Source organism: Geotrypetes seraphini, chromosome 7, assembly GCF_902459505.1.
Source record: "Geotrypetes seraphini chromosome 7, aGeoSer1.1, whole genome shotgun sequence".
Lineage (NCBI taxonomy): Eukaryota > Metazoa > Chordata > Amphibia > Gymnophiona > Dermophiidae > Geotrypetes > Geotrypetes seraphini.
The window spans coordinates 194,346,026-194,361,808 of record NC_047090.1 but is presented as its reverse complement, the minus strand read 5'-3'; the positions used below and the strand labels follow the sequence as shown (position 1 = coordinate 194,361,808).

General features: G+C 43.7%; 1 protein-coding gene across 1 annotated transcript in view; it reads left to right on the top strand.

Moving 5' to 3' along the window:
• YLPM1 (YLP motif containing 1) overlaps nucleotides 1-15,783 on the top strand; it is a 500,153-nt gene that overhangs the window by 467,344 nt on the left and 17,026 nt on the right.

Here is a 15,783-nt window from a genome sequence, read left to right as displayed (position 1 = left end):
ACAGCTATGCTCTCGTGTTTTTCTGGCCCTTGCAGATTGTTTCCGCTCTTCTACTTGTCAAGCAGCTTGGAAGAAGTGGATTTTTCATCAGACACTGCAAAAGTTACTGGACCTCAAAGTGGTAGTTCCAGTGCCTCCTCAGGTACTCCATTTACTTTGTGGTGCCCAAGAAAGAGGGGCTATTTCAGCCCAACTTGGATCTGAAAGGTGTCAACAGGATGCTTCAGGTTCCTTTTTTTAGCATGGAGACCCTGAAATCTGTTGTTCTGTCCGTTCAGCCTGGGGAATTTCTGACTTCTCTTGATCTGATGGAGGCCTACCTGCATGTTCCGATTTGAGCCTCCCATCAATGATTCCTTCGCTTTGCAATTTTAGGAAAGCACTATCAGTTTTGTGCGCTTCCCTTTGGTCTGGCCACGGCTCTGCGGACTTTCACTAAGATTATGGTAGTGGTGTCGACGGCGTTGCGCAAGGAGGGCATTCTGGTTCATCCCTATCTGGATGACTGGTTGGTTCGAGCAAAGTCCTTTCAGGAGAGCTCCCAGGTCACAACTTGTGTTGTGGAGTTCCTGCAGTCACTGGGATGTGTGGTCAACTTGTCCAAAAGCTGGCTAGCTCTGTCTCAGCGCTTGGCATCTTAGAGGTCTCTTCAACACCAGCTTCGGAAGAGTCTTCCTTCCCGAAGCCCGAGTGTAGAAATTTCAGTCACATATTGGCTTTAAGAGGGTGAAGAGTCTTTTGAATCAATGTGTACCACGGGATTACATTATATATTCATTGCCTATAACTTATGGTTCTAGGGGTGGTGGTTTGGCATTATTAGCTCCTTCAGAAGTTTCCATTTTCTATTTATCTTTATTCCCTCCACCTGAATTGAGGCAATGCTTTTTTTGCTTTCCTACTTTTTTATCTTTACGTTTACATGCTTTATTAGTTTTCTTACCACCTGCTCCTTCACAGCAGATTCAGGAATCTTTTTGTCTTTTTTCTCAGATCTAGCTTTAAAATACTCAAATGTAATTGTCCTAGGTGATTTTAATATTCACCTTGACATTCTCCTGTGTTCATTTGATTTTTGGCTTTTTTCATTGGCTCACGAATTAGGACTAACCCAGCATGTATCTCAAGCAACTCATTCAGCTGCACATATCCTCAATTTCTTCTCCTTCTATTACTGCCATTCCTTGGTCTGATCATGCCATGATACAATATAACTTACTGATATTTCATCAAATTTGAATTCCAATTTATCATCCAGTCTAATCACTAGGCGTAATTTTCATGCTTGTGATACTTTTATACTATCACCTTTATATTCTCATTCTCCTTCTGATTTTATTACTTTTCCTGTCGGAGCAATCTCAGCTATGGAATTTATCCCTTGAAGATGCTAGCAGTACTAAGATCCCTATAAACAAAAAGTTCCTCTCAGAATTCAGAAAAGTCCATGGTTTTCTAAAGATTGCTGTTCCTTTAAGAGAAGCTTAAGGGTTCTGGAGTGCAGATTGTTGTAAATCTCGTGATGCTGCAGATTTTTTAGATTACTGTGCATTTTATAAAGAATATTGTGCATATGTAAAATCTGTATATCGTTCCTATTACCTTATATACTCGAATATAGGACAAGATTTTTGGGCCAAAAAAAAGCCCAAAAATGGGGGTCTTATCCGATATTCGGGTCATCACCCGACCCCCCTCCCTGATTTAATAATAATAACAGTTTATATACCGCAGGACCGTTAAGTTCTATGTGATTTACAAAGATTAAAAGATGCTACAAATTGAATAGAATTAACAAAGTTAAAAGCTAGTGATTAACATCTCAAGAGATCAGTTATTGTGGAGTAAGATTGTCCAGGTCAGTTACCTAAATACTTCAGGAACAGATATGTCTTTAGGTGCTTCCTAAATTCCCCGTAAGTAGTAGACATAAGCAATTGTTCCAGATCTTCACCCCATAGTGCTGCCTGATGTGAGAAAAGATGTTGATGATGTCTTTTAAATTTATATCCTTTAACCGGTGGAGAAACAAAATTCAAGTGTGAGCTTCTCTTATGTCTGTTGGTTGAGAGAGAGAAAAGTTCCGTTATATATTTAGGGCCTGATTCTCTAAAAGTGCGTCCCGATTTTAGGCAGCTGTAGGCGTCCTACAGCTGTCTAATCAGCCAATCGGGATGCACGTTTAAAAAAAAAAAAATGCTCCCCAGGCAGGCCTGAAGGCACTTCCGGGATCCTAGGGAGACCCGCAAGATGCCTAAGCTCGTCTAAGGGCCTTAGGCGGGCCTTAGGCTGAACCTAGGCAGCCCTACGCGTCTCCCTAGTAGATGAGAAGCTTAAAAATGTAGGCCAGCAAAATGCTGGTCTACATTGTAAGTAGACGCGGGCGCTATACTTATCGCGGCAAGGGATCTCTCTGCCGCTATAAGTATAGCGGGCCGTGGCCCCCTGACCGATCGCTGGCAGTCAGGCCAATCAGGCCTTAGATTAAGTGGGGATGGGCGGACCCGCTATGCCTAAGGCCTGATTGGTCCAGGCTTCTAGAGCCTGGGCCAATCAGGCCTTAGGCTTTGGCGGGAAGGGGCGGGCCCGCCTCATTTCGACGAGGTGTGCCTGCTTGCTCGACGTGCAAGACCCATCTGTAAGAACAGGTTTGGTGGAGTGGGAGTTGTTAGCGTCGGGGGGGGGGGGGTGCGTCTTCGGGCAGGAGGGATTGGGCACCCTTCTGCCAGCGACCGATATTGTCGGGGGGGGGGGGATCGGTAATGTCGGGGGGGGGGCAGCCGGTAGTGTCTGGAGGGTGCGTCTTCGGGCAGGAGGGATTGGGCACCCTCCTGCTAGCGATCGGTAATGTCGGGGGTGGGGGGGGCGGTCGGTAGTGTCGGGGAGGGGGGTGCGTCTTCGGGCAGGATGTTTGGGCACCCTCCTGCCAGCGATCGGTCAGGGGGCCACGGCCCGCTATACTTATAGCTGCAGAGAGATCCCTTGCCGCGATAAGTGTAGCGGGCCGTGTCTAGTTTAGGCCGATTCTGAATAGGACGCCTCTCCCGGGCGTTCTATACAGAATCAGGGCCTAGGTGTCTTGCGGGCCTCGCCTTCAATATAGGCGGCCTGCCTGGGGAGCATTTTTTTTTTTTTTAAATGTGCATCCCGATTGGCTGATTAGACAGCTGTAGGACGTCTACAGCTGCCTAAAATCGGGACGCACTTTTAGAGAATCAGGCCCTTAGGGGCTAAACCGAATAGTACCTTAAAGCAAAAACATCCGAACTTAAACTTTACCTGTGCCTCCATCGGCAGCCAGTTCAGAAGTCGGTAGGAAGGTGTTACATGATCAAACTTTTTCAACCCAAAAATTAGCTTGACTACCGCATTTTGCACCATTTGTAATCGCCGCATATTCTTCTGGGAAATTGCCAAATAGGTGATATTACAGTAATCAAGTTGACTCAGTATCAGGAATTGTACCAGAATTCTAAATGATGAAACATCAAAATATGCTCTAATGGACCAAAGCTTCCAGAGAGTAAAACAGCCCTTTCTAACCAAGGAGTTCACCTGGTCTTTCATGGTTAGACTCTGGTCCAATGTAACACCCAATACCTTCATAGTAGGTTAAATAGGATAGCTAAGTTTATTGATGCACAATGATGTTTTTGTGTCGAGCAGGTGTGGCGAAACTACAAAGAATTTTGTTTTTTCCGAATTAAGCTTTAGTCTGGGTTCAGTCATCCATTGCTCCATCAAATTTAATACTTCTGTTGCCTTAGGAGTAACTTCCGATAGAGAGGTAGCGAATGGGATAATGATCGTAAAGTCATCTGCGTAGCTAAATAATTTTATCCCTAGCTGGGTCAAGTTGCGCTCCTAAAGAAGACATGTAAACATTGAAAAGCAATGGGGATGGATAATGGTGACCCCTGTGGCACACCAGATGGATTGCTCCAGGTATTAGAGAGATCGTAATTAAAACATCCTTGATAGGTGCGTGACATCAGGAAACCTCGAAACCAGACTAACACCTCTTCTCTGATACCAATTGCATCTAAGCATTGTAACAGTTTCCCATGGTCCACCAGGTCAGAAGCAGAGCTCATATCAAATTGCATGACCAGGGCATTAAGGCCCTTACTAAACAAGGAACGCAAATTATCCAAGATAGCCGCAATTACTGTCTCAGTGCTAAACAAAGGTCTAAAGCCAGATTGAGTTTCATGTAAAAGAGAGAACTGATCAAGATATTCCATCAATTGGGTATGTACCAATCCTTCCATGATTTTTACAATAAATGGAATGGATGCTACTGGTCTATAGTTGATTACTAATGCTGATGATTCTTTACAATTTTTTTGAATTGGAGTTCTTATAATATGTCCATTATTAGTGACAAATTTTTCATTTTTTAAGTTATCGGTTAAATAATTCAGCAAAGATAGTTTAAAGTCTAATGGAGCTGCTTTCATAATTTCTGGGGGACATGAGTCCAAAACACAGTATGATTTAGAGTACTTGTTATATAATTTGATATAATTATTCCATTTTAAATCTTGAAAGGAACTGCAAATCATGTCCGCAGGTATTTCATTTCCTTGTATATTAGCTATTTGATGTTCATGTATGTCATTTGTCGGACAGTTATTTATTAGGTTTTTAATTTTTGAGTTGAAATGCTGTGCTAATTCATTTGCTGAAGGTAGCTTAATACTATGCTTGTGTTGAGTGTAGTGTGTGGTGCCAAATAAATTCTTAACCAAGTTGAACAGCTCTTTTGTATTGATTCCTTCTGAGCTAGTATTAGAGGAGTCAATTTTGGATGAATAAAATACTTTACATTTTTCTTTTATCAGTTGTTTGTAGATTTTTATGTTGGATCTCCAGTTGTTCCGATCTGACAGTTTTCCTGTTTATTTCCAAATTCTTTCCAATCGTCTTACTAATTGTTTCATTTTTAGAAGTTTGGTGTCAAACCATTTGTTGTATTTATTTGAACAGCTTTTACTATTTTGTTTAGGGGTAATTTTATCTAAAATGGATGTGCTAGTTTTCATCCAGTGGTCCCAGAAAACAACCCCTTCTCCTATCTCCGCTTGTAGTTCATATTGTGACCAATATTCCTCTGGATTAATATGATCCCTTGTGAGATGTTCTCTTTTTATCCTTGGATGTGCTTTAGATTTTAAATGATTCCAGATTAAATTGAAATGATAAGTAAAGTGATCAGACCAGATATCGTGACACCAAGTACCATCAGATAGAGAGATAGAAGGGTCTAAGATCTCCTTTGTGGACATAACTACCACATCTTGATGATGGCTTTTTTCATGTGTTTGTGTGAATGAAGGGAGATTATAATTAAGCAAAGATAGAAAGTTTTTAAAGTCTTTCATATCTGGATTGTCCTCTTCATTTAAATGTAAGTTTATGTCTCCTGTAATAATATTATATGAAGGAGTAATTGAATTATGTAGAACAAATTTGCAAAAGTCCTCCCTAGCATTTGGCCAGCTTTTCGGCCGGACTTAAAATAATATGCAAGAAAGGGATTCTTCTAGTTCCTTATTGCTAATCTTACAGGCTAATATTTCTAACTGATTGGTCATTTTGGAATCCAATAGTTCAAGTTCAAATCCTTCCTTCAAAACAATTGCTAACCCTCCCCCTCTTCTTCCATCACGATTTAACATATGAATTTTAAAGTTATCTGGTAGAAGATCATTTATTATTGGATCTTCTTTAGACAATAGCTATGTTTCCTTTAGAAAAAGACAGGCTATTTGCTTGCTGATGATCCAGTCTTTAATTAAGAAAGCTTTATTCCTAACAGATCTAGTATTAATATAAGCACAGGGAATAGAAGTGGATGTGGTTGGTTTGGTAGATGTAGTGGTTCTGATAGGTTTTACTTCCCTTATCCTTTTTTTAAGGGTACGCTGATGTCTTCCATTACTTGAGATTACATTAATATGATTTACTCTATCTTTCTGATAGTTAATTATGAGCCTAATAGATAAATCGGGATAATAGACTGAGTGTAATTGTGGATAGAGTGAATTGACATCCTTAATGCTACCACTTATTAAATAGATCAATAAAATCAATAGAAAATTCATGTTTGCAGATTAATATGTCTCCTTCCTGTCATAATAGCTATATTGGTTTCCTTATCACTCGCAATTTCTGGGTTAGTTAATTAACACTAATCAGATTACACACTAATCAGATCAAAATGTAGCCAATTCCAGATAGTAATGATTATGTTGAGTGAGTTAACTTTCAGGACCCTAATCTCACATGCATTTAACAGGCCAGCAGAAGGGGGTGGGGCTTCCCACCGAAGAGAAAAGTTTGCAGGGGTGGAGACGTGGTGCAGTGAGGGGAACGACTGGCCTCCTTTCCCCTCACTGTGCTGAAGATCTGAGCCGACTGTTGGAAGCCAGAGCCCTTTAAATGGCTGAAGAGAAGCAGGCTGGCTCCAGGGAAGAAGGGGGCAGGGTTTCCCACCGAAGAGAAAAGTTTGCAGGGATGGAGTCTCGGTTCAGTGAGGGGGACGATTGGCCTCCCTTCCCCTCACTGTGCTGAAGATTTGATGCAGGCCTCTGATAGGCCAGGACAGGAGTGATCCCTCCTGTCTCCCGGCCCAGCCGATGCAAATTATTTTTTTTACCCCCCCTCTCCCCATGTATCTTTTCTGCTACCCCCACGAACCTTTTCAGTTATCCCTGCCCTGTGCACCTCCTTCGACTCGCCGATCGGGGCGCACAGGCACGAAGAAGCAAGCTTCTCGAGCTCCTGCGCAGCCCAGTGCTGTTAGCAGAATGGCTGCCTGCAGTTTTCGCAAGACTTATGGGACCTGGCGGCAGCCATTGTGCTAACAGCGCAGGGTCGCACGGGAGCTTGAAAAGCTCACTCCTGCGTGCCTGTGCATGCCGAGCCCCGATCGGCGAGTCGAAGGAGGTGCGCAGGGCAGGAGCGTGATCCTACCCATACACCGCTTGACCACCAGGGCTAACTGAAAAGGTACCAGGGGGGGGGCTAGCAGAAATGGTACATGGATGGGGGGGGTTTAAAAAATTGATTTGTATAAGCCGGGATGGGAGAGATCTCTCCTGTCCCAGCCCGGCCTTCCACTAGACCACCAGAGGTGGGAGAGGAGGTGGAACAGGGTGCAAAGCCTAGCAGGGAGGGGGACAGAGTGCAGTGCAGAGCCTGGCAGGAAGGGGGGGACAGGGTGCAGTGCAGAGCCTGGCAAGTAGTGAAAGGGGCTGGCTGCATAGTCTGGCAGGGAGGGGGCTCGCTGCAGAGCTGATAGGGAAGGGGGCTGGATGCAGAGCTTGGCAGGGAGGGAAGAGAGTTGGGTGCAGATCCTGGCAGGGCATGGCACTTGATTATTAATAATAATAGCTTTATTTATATCCCATCATACCTTTTCAGTTCAAGACGGTGTACAACAAGAGGAGCTGTAGGACAGCGAGATGGCATTACATTAATTAGATTTGGGAAGGAGTGGAAGATAGTTGAGTGATGGGGCGGTAAGGGAAAGACGGTTGGAATGTGTAGTACAAGGTAGGTGTTGATCAGAATTGAATGATCAGATATACTTGTCGAATAAGTAGGTTTTTTAGTATTTTTCTGAATGAGTGATATGTTAGTGCGTTCAGGATTAGGTCGGTTAAGATGCTGTTCCATATCTCTGCTTGAAAGGAGTGTGCCCCCTACTTATATTCAAGTCAACCATTTTTCCTCCTTTTTTGGGGGGGGAAATGGGGATCTCGACATATTCGGGTCTACTTATATTCGAATATATACGGTATGTCAGTCAAATTAAACAAGCTCCAAATAAGTCTAAGCAGTTGCTACATTGCATAAACTTTCTTCTAACAAACCATTGCCATTTCAAACTTCACATTTGAATGCTGATAATTTAGCTGACTTCTTTGTGTTAAAAATTTCTTTATTGAGAGATTGATTTCCAACATCACCTACTTGGGTTTCTCCTTGTAAAAAGTAGGCAAAAGTTCATTTAAGGTTGCTGCTACATGATCAACTTTCAATTTACCCTCCTTAGTTACTTTGAAGAAAACAATAAATTCCATGATAAAGACTACTTGTCCGTTAGACCCAATTTCTTCAACTTAGATCCTTGATAATAACCATGGTCTATCACCCTTAATTCTTAACATGATCAACAATAGCTTATCTTTAGATGAGGTCCCATTGGATTGGAAGACTGCTATTGTCTACCCAATTCTCAAAAATCATCTCTGGATTTGTCACAAGTATCTAATTTTTTACCCATTTCCAATATTCCATTTATATCGAAAATCCTGGAACATATAGTTTATTAACAACTCTCTCAACATTCTGAATTTTCTCACATGCTCCATCCTTCTCAATCATGTTTCAGAAAGTTTCATCCAATTGAGACAATTCTAGTTTCACTTTTTAATGACTGTTATACTGCAATAGATCAAGGAAATGCTTTAATGTTAATCTCATTGGATCTCTCTGCTGCTTTTGACTTAGTCACTCTCTTTTGCTTTCTTGTCTTGAGTCAATAGATATCATAGGAACTATACTCAGTTGGTTTGAATCTTTGTTAAAGGATAGAACATTTAAAGTTTCATTTGGTGCCTTTTGTTCATCACTTGTCGTCTTTCCTGTGGTATTCCCCAAGAGTCTATATTATCATCTGTTATTCAATATATTCTTAAGCCCCTTGCTTTGAGAATTTAAGAGCATCATATTAAATTCTATATTTATGCTGATATTAGTAAAAAATCCAAACCAATCATATTCTCATAAACAGTCTTTGTAGAGCGAATAGTAGTGCTGAACAATCAACCTCTAGGCAAATAAATGCTTATTGAGCCTTCAGAAGCGGCACTCCATGGTACATAAGAACATAAGAAGTTGCCTCCGCTGGGGCAGACCAGAGGTCCATCCTGCCCAGCGGTCCGCTCCCGCGGTGGCCCATCAGGTCCACTGCCTGAACAGTGGTCTCTAACTAATTTTTATAATTTACCTCTAATCCTGTCCCTATAACCTTATCTCTACTCCTATCTGTACCCCTCAATCCCTTTGTCCTCTAGATACCTCTAATCCTGTCTCTATAACCTTATCTCTACTCCTATCTGTACCCCTCAATCCCTTTGTCCTCTAGGTACCTGTCCAGACCTTCTTTGAAGCCCTGTAGCGTACTTCTGCCTGTCACATCCTCCGACAGCGCGTTCCATGTATCCACCACCCTCTGGGTGAAAAAGAACTTCCTGGCGTTTGTTCTAAACCTTTCCCCTTTCAATTTCTCCGAGTGCCCCCTTGTACTTGTGGTTCCCCTTAGTTTGAAAAATCTGCCCTTGTTTCTTTTTCTATGCCCTTCATGATCTTGAAGGTTTCTATCATGTCTCCTCTGAGTCATCGCTTTTCCAGGGAGAAAAGCCCCAGCTTTTTCAGTCTGTCAATATATGAGAGGTCCCCCATACCCTTTATTAGCTTAGATGCTCTTCTCTGGACTCTCTCAAGTACCGCCATGTCTTTCTTGAGGTACGGCGACCAGTACTGGACACAGTACTCCAGGTGCGGGCGCACCATTGCACGATACAGTGGCAGGATGACTTCCTTTGTCCTGGTTGTGATACCTTTCTTAATGATACCCAACATTTTGTTCGCTTTCCTTGAGGCTGTGGCGCACTGCGCCGACGCCTTCAATGTTGTGTCCACCATCACTCCCAGGTCTCTTTCAAGGTTGCTCACCCCTAGCGGTGATCCCCCCATCTTGTAAGTGAACATCGGGTTCTTTTTCCCAATATGCATGACCTTGCATTTCCCTATGTTGAAGCTCATTTGCCACTTTTTGCCTCACTCTTCCAGCGTTGTCAGATCTTTTTGGAGGTCTTCGCAGTCCTCCATGGTTATGACCCTGCTGTATAGTTTAGTGTCATCCGCAAATTTAATTATCTCACATTTTGTTCCCGCCTCCAGGACGTTAATAAATATATTGAACAGGAGCGGTCCCAGCACCGACCCCTGTGGAACTCCACTTGTGACCCTTTGCCAATCTGAGTAATGGCCCTTTACTCCAACCCTCTGTTTCCTGTCCGCCAGCCAGTTTTTGATCCATCGGTGGACCTCCCTTTGCACCCCGTGGTTCCATAGCTTCCTTAGCAGTCTTTCGTGTGGTACCTTGTCGAAGGCTTTTTGGAAGTCAAGGTAAATGATGTCTATGGATTCCCCTTCTATCCACCTGGCTGTTCACCCCCTCAAAGAAGTATAATAAGTTTGTGAGGCATGACCTGCCCTTGCAGAAGCCATGTTGGCTCGACTTTAGCTGCCCATTTTTTTCGATGTGTTCCCAAATGCTGTCTTTAATCAGCGCTTCCATCATCTTTCCCGGGACCGAGGTCAAGCTCACCGGCCTGTAGTTTCCTGGGTCTCCCCTTGAGTCTTTCTTGAAGATGGGTGTGACATTTGCTATTTTCCAGTCCTCTGGGATCTCTCCAGTTTTTAGGGATAGGTTGCATATTTGTCGAAGTGGCTCAGCTATCTCGTTCCTTAGTTCCTTGAGTACCCTTGGGTGAATGCCGTCCGGACCTGGCGATTTGTCGCACTTTAGCCTGTCTATCTGCCTGAGGACATCCATCTTGCTCACCTCTAGTTGGACCAGATTTTCATCCTGATCTCCTTTTCCGATCTCCTCGGGTTCCGGAATGTTGGTTGTGTCCTCCATTGTGAAAACTGACGTGAAGAACTCATTTAACCTGTCCGCTATCTCCTTTTCCTCTTTTACCACTCCCTTTCTGTCTCCATCATCCAAGGGTCCTACTTCCTCCCTAGCTGGTTGCTTCCCCTTGACATACCTGAAGAATGATTTGAAGTTTGTTGCTTCCCCTGCCAGTCTTTCTTCATATTCTCTTTTTGCTTTCCTAACCACTCGGTGACACTCCTTTTGGTGTCTTTTATGCTCCTTTTGGTTGTCTTCTGTCTGGTCCTTTTTCCATTGTTTGAATGATGCCTTCTTATCGCTTATTGCCTTTTTCACTGCATTTGTTATCCACACTGGGTTTTTTGTTCTATTTTTCTTGCACCCTTTCCTGAACTTGGGGACTCACAGGTTCTGTGCTTCATGCACCGTGCCCTTGAGTAGGGTCCAGGCCTTTTCTACGGACTCTATCTTCCTTGCGGTATCGATGAGTTTCTTTCCCACCATTTTCCTCATGGCATCATAATTCCCTTTTTTGAAGTTGAGTGCTGTCGTTGTGGTTCTTTTCACCTTTGATGGTCCAATTTCTAGCCTGTACTGGATCGTGTTGTGATCGCTGTTTCCTAGTGGGGCTAGTACCGCCACCTCCTTTGCGGGTCCAGGCCTTTTCTACGGACTCTATCTTCCTTGCGGTATCGATGAGTTTCTTTCCCACCATTTTCCTCATGGCATCATAATTCCCTTTTTTGAAGTTGAGTGCTGTCGTTGTGGTTCTTTTCACCTTTGATGGTCCAATTTCTAGCCTGTACTGGATCGTGTTGTGATCGCTGTTTCCTAGTGGGGCTAGTACCGCCACCTCCTTTGCGGGTCCCCCTAGTCCATTGAAGATTAGGTCAAGAGTGGCATCTCCCCGTGTTGGTTCCGTGACCAGCTGTTCCATGAAACAGTCCCTCGTGACTTCCATGAATTTGGTCTCCCTCGTACAGTTTGAGTGCCCGATGCTCCAGTCTATTCCCGGGTAGTTGAAGTCCCCCATCACCACCACGCTTCCGCTTTTGCATAACTGCCTCAGTTCGGCCTCCAGGTCCTGGTCGATTTCTTCTGATTGTCCAGGTGGGCGATAGTACAGACCCAATTTTATGTCTGTTCCTGCTCCTCCTGGTAGTTTAACCCATAGTGATTCCAAGTCGTCCGCCCTTACTGTTGTTTCCATCCTGGTTGAAGGTATGGAATCTTTTATATATAGCGCTATTCCTCCACCCTTTTTGTGTGACCTATCTCTCCTGTAGAGTTTGAACCCTGGTAAGGCCACATCCCATTTATTGTCATCAGTCCACCATGTTTCTGTGACTCCGATTATGTCTAGGCCCTTTTTGCAGGCTAATACTTCCAGCTCTCCCATTTTAGCCCCTAGGCTCCTAGCGTTGGTGTACAAGCAATGTAAGTCCCGGTTTTTCGCCTTTCTTGCTGGTTTTCCTCGTGGTTTGACACTTCTGGCGTCCCTCTCGTAAGTTGCTAGTCCCCAAGCCTCGTCTCAGTCATCCTCCTCCTGTGGTGTATCTGTTTCCTCCTCAGCCTGTTTCCCCATTTTTGATTGTTCCTCTGGGATCCGTTGTTCTCTTTTAGTCCTGCTTACCAAAGACATTTGTGCCTTAGACTCCTGCGATCTATCCTTAGGTCCTTTTTCAAAAAATTCCAACTCAGTCCTGAGCCCACTTTTACAGTGCCCTTGTTCAATGTCCTTGGTCCTGGTCCTCTGCATTGCGTCCTTAGGTCCTTTTCCCAAAAATTCCCACTCAGCCCCAATCCCTTTTTTTACAATGTCCTTGCTCAATGTCCCTGGCCCTAGGGCCGTGTATTGCTTCCTTAGGTCCTTTTTCCAAAAATTCCCACTCAGTCCCATGCCCTCTTTTACAATGTCCATGCTCTCTTGTACAGTGTCCTTGCTCAGTATCCTTTTTTGATACATTTGTCCAATGTGTCAGATTGACTGTCGACTTTCCCCCCTTCCTTAGTTTAAAGCCAAGTCTATGATGCTCTGGACGTTGCGTGCCAGCATCCTCGACCCAGTCGTGCTTAGGTGCAGTCCGTCTCTCCTGTAGAGTTTATTCTTTCCCAAGAAAGTTGTCCAGTTCCGAACAAAAAGGAAACCCTCCTCCTCCTCGTTACAAAAAGCCATCAAAGTTTTATGGAGTTACAAGCCGCTATGCTTCCTCTTCGAGTCAGGCAAATATTATTTAATGCATTTTCTTAATAAATATTAAATATATTATCTTTAACTGACTGGATTTTTTAATATTTATAACTTATCTTAGTGTTTCCGGCGGTGTATTCTGTTATGTTCGGTCTTAGTTTAGCTTTATGTATAAGTTTGATTGCTGTATTTTGTATGAGCTGTAAAATAATGCCATTAGAGTTATTACAAATACTAAGAGGTATGATCATGTCATTTGGTTATTTTTGGGAATATCGCTCTCCGGTCCCTTTTCAGGGATTAGTTCATCACAGTCTGCACTGGTGGTTACAGTCTTCCAGTCTGGTTCAGGGGGTGAATCTCAATCAGTCCCAGTTGTATGTCTTTCCTCCGTGGCCACCAGTGGGCAGAGTTCTTCTTCAGATTGCCCGGCACGCAGGCCACATGATTCTCATGGCTCTGGAATGGCCCAGGCACCCGTGCTACGCAGATCTGGTTTGTCTTCTCATAGCAAATCTTTTTCCACTGCCCCTCTCGCCAGACCTTCTGACTCAAGGTCCCATTCCCATGTTCAATCTGGGTCCTTTTTGTCTTACAGGTTGGCTCTTGAACGGGAACGCCTAAGTAAGATTATTCGGAGAAGGTGATCTCCATCCTCTTAGATTCTCCTCTTGGGCTTATGTGCAAGTTTGACGTCTATTTGCGGAGTGGTGTACTGCGCATCTTTGCCTCACATCTTGGAATTCTTGCAGAATGGCCTGGACCGGGGTCTTGCCTGATCCTCCCTTAGGTTACAACTTTGTATTCTTTTTGTGGCCTGTTGCATGGCAGGTGGTTGGCCTTTTTTCTGGATGTGATTTGCTTCTTGAGAGCAGAGAAATTGCTCCGGCCACCAGTTCATCCTTCGGTTCCAGCCTGGGATCTCAATCTGGTTCTTTCCGTGCTCGTTCATCCTCCTTATGAGCCTCTCGGCTCCTGCACATTGAAGGACCTTATTCTCAAGGCGGTGTTCTTGGTGGCCATTATGTCAGCAAGGCACATTTCCGAACTGCAGGCCTTTTCGTGAAGGCCTCCCTTCCTGGAGTTTTCTAGGGAGTGGGTCGTGCTGTGGCCGGTTCCCTCTTTTCTGCCGAAGGTGGTGTCACCTTTTCATGTCAACCAGTCCATTGTCTTTCCAGTTTTAGGTAGACAGGAGGGCTCTTTGGAGCAGAGAAAGTTGCGCAGATTGGATGTCCACAGAGTCCTTCGTGCATTTTCTTCAACAGACCCAAGAGTTCCGTCAGTTGGATCGACTTTTGTCCTTTTAGTGGGCCTTCGTAAAGGGGATGGTGCTTCTAAGGCTACAATTGCACGCTGAATCAAGGAGGCTATCGCTTTAGCATAGCTTCTTCAAAAGAAGCCTGTTCTGGATTTTCTCAAAGTTCATTCCACTCGGGAGCAGGCATAACATAACTATAAGAATTTATTTCTAGACCGCCATTACCATAAAGTTCAATGTGGTTTACAAAAGATTAGCTACGACACATAAATCAACATGAAGAATATGTTAGTATTAAGAGTTAAGAAATTTGATAAACAAGAAAGTCTTAAGTTGTTTCCTGTAATGAAAGTAAGAAATGGATGATGATGAAAGCCGCTTGAAATCCCGGTCCCATTAAGAAATTTGAAAAGAGAGGGTATCATGATATCTTTTGTACCTACAGCCCTTAGATGGAGGAAAAACAAAAAAGGCTTTGGCAATACACATAGAAGAATAACAAAACAACACAGGTAGGACGGAGTCAAACCCATTAATACCTTATAATATAGAGTCTTCTCTTGTGCCTCTGGTGGATATCTGTACAGCTGCAGTTTGGTCTTTTCTCCATTCCCTTGTACAATACTATCATGTGGACGCTCAGGCACGTCAGGGCGCGGTGTTCAGTTAGCATGTTCTTGTGGTGGCCCTTCGGGGGTCACATCCATGATGGGTGTTGCTTTGGTACGTCCCATCCGTTTCTGTGTCAGTCTGGAGAGATGCTAAAAAAGGAAAAATTAGGTTCTTACCTGCTAATTTTCTTTCTTTTAGTCCCTCCAGACTGGCACAGACCGCGCCCTGTTGTTTTTATTCGGTGTCTTTCGCGAAGAGTACAATTTTTTCAGCGGTATGTTTTTGTCTGGGTTGTTGGGGAGTTCAATAAGAGCAGCAGCATTTGGTTCATCTGGCGAGCTATGGGGATGTTTTTGGAAGGTTCTTATTCCAATCAGTATCCAACAGTGTTTTTTCCTATCCAAGACGGACAATCGCTTGATATTCTCCTTCTGGGAGTGAAGTTGGTGTATTTATAGGTCACAGTTCTTAGTTAGCCCCTGCTTGGCTATTCATCAGACTGATTGTGGATGGGATTTCACAGCCCACTTGTACTACAGCCAAAAGTCAATGTTTCAGTCTCCACCTGCTGGCAGAGGAGCTTAAACCCATCCATTTCTGTGGCGGTCTGGAGAGACTAAAAGAAATAAAATTAGCAGGTAAGAACCAAATTTCTCCTTCTCTGTTTTAAAAGCATTTCCATTAGTTGTCATAGAGATCACATGGACTGACCTGTAGTTTTCAACATTCTTCCAGTTTTGTGGAGAGGGACTGTAGCAAAAAAAAGGGTGGTCACAATCGCTGAACCTAGAAATACTTTACCTAAGGCAGAAATTCCCCTGATAATAGCACTCTTCTGGATTCGTATGTGTCTAGGGGAGTGGTCCAACAGTAATCATAAAACCAAAGGCTTATCACAGTAGTACCCAATGAAACAATACAAATGTGGAATATGTATTCCATTGCAATAGGTGAGACATTCTAGACAGATGGGTAATATCCCCATAGTTGCATGCATCTGCAGAAGGAATCCACTCTGGATTTTTT